This window comes from Astatotilapia calliptera, chromosome 5 (genome assembly GCF_964374335.1).
Source record: "Astatotilapia calliptera chromosome 5, fAstCal68.1, whole genome shotgun sequence".
In the NCBI taxonomy this organism is placed as follows: Eukaryota; Metazoa; Chordata; class Actinopteri; order Cichliformes; family Cichlidae; genus Astatotilapia; species Astatotilapia calliptera.
In genome coordinates, this window is record NC_137426.1 from 10,532,721 (window position 1) to 10,540,000 (window position 7,280).

The following is a 7,280-nucleotide window of genomic DNA, read 5'->3' on the forward strand; positions in this document are numbered from 1 at the left end:
AAAGCAAGGTAGATGTTTACAAAGTTATGAGCACCAATTCATGACTTTGTAGCGACAAGTTCACACCGTATATATTCTGCCAAACTATGAGAATACTATGTGATCATGAAATGTTTTTTGGAATTGGACTTCTCTGTATGTTATTTTTAAACTTTTTCTCTCTCTTTGAATTGACTGTAAGTGCTGAAAATTGCTAGTAGGAAAAATACACAGTTTTTGTGCTGGACAAAGTCATCTTGTCCATGTCACATGTGTGTCCTCTGTCTCTGGTTATAGCTGCTCTCAGTTTCCCACACTCAGTATTGAATCATGTGGTCAGTGCACGACAAAAGGACCCTGAAAAGACATTATATAAAGGTTTGGCTGTGCTTTGACTGAAACTGCGTGACGTCACTAATCATCTGGAGGGAAAGTACATGATTGGTTGGCATGACCAGGCCTGATAAAAATCCCAAATTACTGTCAAAACCAAATCAGTTGTTTATAACTAAAACAATCTGCACCTAACTATTACACTTAATGGAGAAATTTTGGATTGCACATAACCAACTAGTGATCGATAGTTAAGGACTCACAGCCTAATTTGGTTCTAAAGTGTGCCAACAATCCACCGCTGAAAGGATGTTAGTGACATATTTTATGTACATTCATTTTGGACGCTTATTAATAAGAATAAATATTTGCATGTTAAGTATCTTAACACCTGTATGTTTAACATGATCGGTTTTCAGCATTATGCCACCATATTCCATTTCACTCTCTGTCTACCGAGGACAAAGATCAACATTCATTGTCCCCACTGGGGCTCTGTGAGTGAGTCTCTTCTGGTTTCCCACACTGCGTCCTTTCACTGCTTTCACAGGAAGAACAATGGAAGCGTGTCTCCTTACCCATAACATTAAAAGACAATAGTTATCGTTGAAGTTTTGGCCCTCCCATGGCCTGGGGACTGCTCCAAAGTGGTGGCCAATAATTTGTTGATATTTGAAGCTCAAGAAAAAAAACCATTTAAATTTGAATTTTTATATTTAAATGAAGTCCTCTTCCAGTTGTGAATTTCCACTTTTTGATTGAATTATGGATTGACAAATGAACAAAACCTTGTATGATCACAATATTTCTTTATTAAGACACACTCAGTATTAACATTTTATAAAGGCTCCAACGGGAGGTAGATAGAGGTGATGATACATCACAACAGCCTGGTACCGTACTCAAAATGAGTGGAGGATCAGTCATCTTTACAAAAGACACCAAGAGTATGATGTGAATCTTCATATCAGACTTTCATAAAACATGCTCGAAAAGGCATTATCTTAAAACAATCACAAAGTGATCCAAATAAGTCAATCCACTGTCTATACAGTGTATTTATCAACTTAAATGCATTTAATTGATACACCAATGATTCTAAAAATGAAAAATAATCTGACATTGTGTCATTCCCATAGGGATTATTTTTTTCTAGTTCTTTTTTTTTTTACATGAAAAAGCAGAATAACAGGTTATGAAAACATCTGTACATACAGAAGAAAGTTTTCATGTTGACATGATGCTTTCTGTCTTTAGTCAAAAGTTATTGTTTGGGTCAATAACAAACTAAAGATAACAAATGTTAATATAACATCATCAGTACCTGAAGAGTAGGTAATATTAATAATTTCAGATGCAATCAGATTTCATTCATGCAATGTGCATGACAAGATATGTTGTTTCAAAAAACAAAATACTTTGTTTCTTTGATTTCCTCAGGAAAAAAAAAATCTTCCACTAAAAACCAAAAAAAGTAAATTGTTCTGTATGAACAAGAGGAAAAATCTTAAAAATCTCTGAATTACAGAAGAATGCGGCTCTGAATTCTTTGACCAATATGATCATTGAAGTTAGTAAGGCTGACTGAAGACTGTAGGTTTCTACCACGGCCTCCAGAGGGAGCTGGTGAGTGTGTTGTCTTTGGTGATGCTGGTCTGGACTGTGTAGCTCAGAGGAGAGAAGTCAGCCTCACTCAGGGTTTAACAGAGGAAGTGTGCAGCTGCTTGATGTGGTTCAGCAGGTTTCTCTGGGACTGAGTCTTCACCTCCACCTTTGACAGGAAGTTGACCATCTCTTGGGCACACCTGGAATAGCTCTGTTCAAGAACTCCTGATTCTGTGGTTTGACGCTGCTGCAGTCTTCTCAGGTAGCAAACGGTCATCTCCAGGACGTCTGGCTTCTCCAGTTTGGAGTCTGGCTGCTGTTTGAGGGGCTCAGGACCCAGAAGAGACTTGAGCTGTTCAATACTGCTGTTGATTCTCTCTCTGCAGATCTTCTCCACCAGAGGCTTTCTGAGCTGCAAGAAGAAGAACAAAGTCATTAATAAAACAGTTCTGGTGCATAGTTTTATTGTTATCAAACAAAATCTTTCATGAATAATGAATGACATTCTGATCTGATCTCCAATTTACCTCATGATTCAAAGAGAGATGATCACATCACATGGTCCTGAGAATTAGTCATTACTGGAGAGACTGTAGCTGCCATGGCTGGATCTCTGTGCTGTAGTGGTCTCTGTAGAGAGACTCTGATCACTGCTGCCTTCATCCCTCCTATTTATACTCCCACATCTCCATATGAATGTGTGGGTCTTGGTCTGACTGGAGTTTCTCACAGTTTTGACCAATCACAGAGCTGTCAATTAGAGAAAAGAAATCTTGCCCGCCACATTGATACATCCCAGGGGAACGAGTGGAGCACTTTTGGGTGTGTGTGTCAGCGTAAAAGAAAAGCTCTGTGTGAATCTGAGAAAGTGGTGACCCTGTAGAGGATACATCTGCTGCCTGATGCTGAGATCAGTGACTTTGACTCGGCACACGCTTTTCAAATCAAACTGTTTCTCTGATTAAGATACTTTTCAAGTCTCACCTGACACCCACTTAGTGTCATTGATTATCCTGAAAGTAACATTTTTGGTTCTCACACAAACTCAATCAGACATCAGATGGTCTGTGTGTTTTTCTATGGAAAAATCATTTAATGTCAGATCTGATCTTTTCCTTCTGACATGAAGTTCAACTCATGTGGCAAAGTTACCAAATTTCTGAAGTGTTGTAGAGAATGTTAAAAGATTAAATAAAAAAATCACTGAGATAGTTCTGCGAGGAAACTACAAAATAATAGCAGTGATAATAACAAAAAATATTGTTTCATTATAACATATAGAATGGATTTATCTTTTTTTTTCTGATGTCCAGATGTAGCAGGTGTGTTTTTTGCTTTTCAGTTTGTGGTTGGTGTGAGCAGATAGTTGTCCTCACTTTCCCACACTCAGTGCTGAATGATGTGGTCAGTGCACTACAAAGGTCTTTGAAAGGAGCTTTTGTGATGGTCGGTGGCCGTGTCTTCCAACAGAGACAGAGCCTGACGTCAACAACCATCTGGAGGGAAACAACATGATTGGTTGACTCAAAATTTACTCAAATTTCAAAAGCTGAATATTTTTGCTTTCTGTAATAATATACAATCCATGATCCACTATTTCAGTTTACAGTTGGACAAAGTTTGAAAATTGCCCATCATGAAACTTTCATGTTTTCACAAGCTCCAAATCTCATGTTCTGAAATGCAGGAGAAGGTCAAGGCAGCTGTTTCCTGAAGTGTGCCAAATCCCTCTGGACAATAGTCAGAAACCCGTGTGGTGAAGAATGCAAATCAACTTGAACTGTGACCCTCCTTCTCTTTGGTCCTGGAGAAGAAAAAGGCTCCTCAAGATGTAATTTTATCTACATGTACAATATGTATGGATCTGTGTGAATTCTGGTAAATATATGTATTATAGATTAAAACAGCAGGTCACAGTTTGGGGGTAAAAAAAAATCACAAACACTTTAAAGTTATGATCATAAAAATGTTTATAGATATTGTAATCTCATAAATTCCTCCATTAAATTACAACTACATTATTTCTTAAGTGCTACAAAACTTTGGAGATCAGCAAATATTTTCATGTTATTTTATTTCATGGTATGTTAAAAGTAACTAATCCCATACAAATGTGTTGTTGTTTTCCATCATCAGTTTTCATTCCATCATACTACCTTTCGACATGTTTCTCCTCAGGACAGAGGTCAGCATCTGTTGTCCCGCTGGGGCTCTGTGAGTGAGTTTCTTCTGGTTTCCCACACTCTGTCCTTTCACAGTGTCACTGGAACAACAATAGGAGTGTGTCCCCTTACCCATCATGTGAAGAGACAATAGTTATCATGAAAGTTTTAGCCTCCAAGTAACGACTGCTCCAAAAATGGTGACTGCTTAAGGAAAACATGACACACATATCATTACTTATCGGACTATTTCAATCAAGCTATTGCATATACAAAAAGTCCCATATGAGTTATAACTCATCAGATATTTTAATTTGATTTGAATATTATTGTCATTTTAATTTCTGTGACATTTGGATTAGAATAAGGCTCCAGATATGATCATGAAGCCCTCACCTGTCACCCTACTACACCATAGTCCTGGTGTGAGCTTTGCTGTTTTTACAATATATAGTGATATTGGCCCAATAAATGTACAGGATGCCTAGATGAGTGATCCACTATCACTACAAGACATATATGCGTAACATAGAATGAAATGATAACAGAAACACTTTGATGTCCTTTCAGTGGTTGTTTATTAAGATAAACAGAGCGTCAAGTTTATATATGAGAGTAAGATAAATGATGATGCATCACAACAATAACTTGGTAACATCACCAAGACACTGCACTCAAAATGAGTGGGGGACCAATCATCTTTACAAAAGACACAAACATTATGACATGAATCTGCATGTCACATTTTCATAAAATACACTTTGGAATAAGCACAAACTGCACTTTATAACAAAGACAAAGAACAAAGGGATTCTACAACAAATCACATTAAAACAATCACAAAGTGATATGAGTAGATGAACCAAATCCACTGACTTTACAGTGTCAGGTATATAATCCTCTTAAACAAAGGACAAAAATAAATCTGGCTCTGACACAGAACAATGCAGAATAATCACAAAGATTAAAATTAGTTTAGAAGAAACATCTCAGCAACATTTGAGCAATCGTGTGTTATCAACATGATAAAATTCAAGAAGTAATAAACTTCATTTCAACATAAGTCACCACAATGTGATGCACATTTTTACATACACTGCTAGTAAATATCAGCAGTAAATGCAAATTGGAACAAGAATGTCAAATGTTCTTTCTTAACATGAAAGAGGAGCTTGTTTCATTCTTTCCATAGGAAATATTTGTTACATGAACATGTGAATTATGCCTGGTTTTACAAACACCTTCTGTACATACAGAAGAACAAGTCTTTGAATTTTCTTTCCCTGCAATCGTTGACCAATATGATCAGTGTTTAGTAGTGATTCCAGTCTGCAGGTTTCTACCACGGCCTCCAGAGGGAGCTGGTGAGTGTGTTGTCTTTGGTGATGCTGGTCTGGACTGTGTAGCTCAGAGGAGAGAAGTCAGCCTCACTCAGGGTTTAACAGAGGAAGTGTGCAGCTGCTTGATGTGGTTCAGCAGGTTTTTCTGGGACTGAGTCTTCACCTCCACCTTTGACAGGAAGTTGACCATCTCTTGGGCACACCTGGAATAGCCCTGTTCAAGAACTGATTCTACGGTTTGACGCTGCTGCTGCAGTCTTCTCAGGAAGCAAACAGTCATCTCCAGGATGTCTGCCTTCTCCAGTTTGGAGTTTGGCTGCTGTTTGAGGAGCTCATGACCCAGAAGAGACTTGAGCTGTTCAATATGATTCTCTCTCTGCAGATCTTCTCCACCAGAGGCTTTCTGAGCTGCAAGAAGAAGAACAAAGTCATTAATAAAACAGTTTTGGTGCATAGTTTTAGTGTTATCAAACACAATCTTTAAAGAATAATGGATGACATTCTGATAATATCCAATTTACCTTATGATTCAGAGTCACATGATCCTGAGAATTAGTCATTACTGGAGAGACTGTAGCTGCCATGGCTGGATCTCTGTGCTGTAGAGGTCTCTGTAGAGAGACTCTGATCACTGCTGCCTTCATCCCTCCTATTTATACTCCCACATCTCCATATGAATGTGTGGGTCTTGGTCTGACTGGAGTTTCTCACAGTTTTGACCAATCAGAGAGCTGTCCATTAGAGAAAAGAAATCTTGCCTGCCACATGCTCAGTGGTCATATTAGTAGGGGACAATTGATACATTCCAAGGGAACAGATGGAGCACTTTTGGGTGGGTGTGTGTGTCAGCGTAAAAGACTCCGAAAGCTCTGTGTGAATCTGAGAAAGTGGTGACCCTGTAGAGGATACATCTGCTGCCTGATGCTGAGATCAGTGACTTTGACTCGGCACACGCTTTTCAAATCAAACTGTTTCTCTGATTAAGATACTTCTCATGTCTCACCTGACACCCACTTAGTGTCATTGATTATCCTGAAAGTAACATTTTTGGTTCTCACACAAACTCAATCAGACATCAGATGGTCTGTGTGTTTTTCTATGGAAAAATCATTTAATGTCAGATCTGATCTTTTCCTTCTGACATGAAGTTCAACTCATGTGGCAAAGTGACCAAATTCATTTCCCAAGTGATGAAGGACACTAGAAAACAATATCATTCATAATAATGAACAGTACTGTTTCATTATAACATATAGTATGGATTTTTCTCATTTTTTCTGATATCCAGATGTAGCAGGTGTGTTTTTTGCTTTTCAGTTTGTGGTTGGTGTGAGCAGATACCTGCTCTCACTTTCCCACACTCAGTGCTGAATGATGTGGTCAGTGCACTACAAAGGTCTTTGAAAGGAGCTTTTGTGATGGTCGGTGGTCGTGTGCTCCAACAGAGACAGAGCCTGACGTCAACAACCATCTGGAGGGAAACAACATGACTGGTTTCCTCCAGATATGCTAAAATTTGAATATATAATGCAAATACATTTAGATTCTCTGATAATACAAAACTTGGTTTTCTGTTTTTCAGTTTGCAGTTTGGTTAAATTCACTTAATTCCAATTTTATCACAAACACCTGCTGCAGATTATAAATGAGGCGGTCGACACAGCTGTTTCCTGAAGTGTGCCAAATTCCTCTGGACAATAGTCCGGCACTCGTGCATGGTTAGGATGCAAATCAACTTGTACTGTGACCATCTCTGTCTGAGGTTTCCCACCCTTACTTCGTTAAAGTTTTTCCCACTGGGTCTCTGAGAGTGAGTCTTGTCTATTTTCCCTCTATTTTCTATCTTTTTACTGCTTTTTCT

At 38.4% G+C, this 7,280-nt stretch overlaps 2 pseudogenes across 2 annotated transcripts; both read right to left on the reverse strand.

Moving 5' to 3' along the window:
* Positions 1-1,104: 1,104 nt before the first annotated feature.
* On the reverse strand, positions 1,105-2,520 carry LOC113022108 (transcription factor HES-5-like; annotated as a pseudogene). The gene is made up of 2 exons (XR_013908976.1): positions 2,445-2,520; positions 1,105-2,329 (listed from the first exon to the last, which is right to left on the reverse strand). The product of XR_013908976.1 is annotated as a transcription factor HES-5-like (transcript).
* Positions 2,521-4,638: 2,118 nt separating this feature from the next.
* On the reverse strand, positions 4,639-6,063 carry LOC113022110 (transcription factor HES-5-like; annotated as a pseudogene). Its single transcript, XR_013908975.1, has 2 exons — positions 5,941-6,063; positions 4,639-5,827 (listed from the first exon to the last, which is right to left on the reverse strand). The product of XR_013908975.1 is annotated as a transcription factor HES-5-like (transcript).
* Between the last annotated feature and the right edge of the window lie 1,217 nt (positions 6,064-7,280).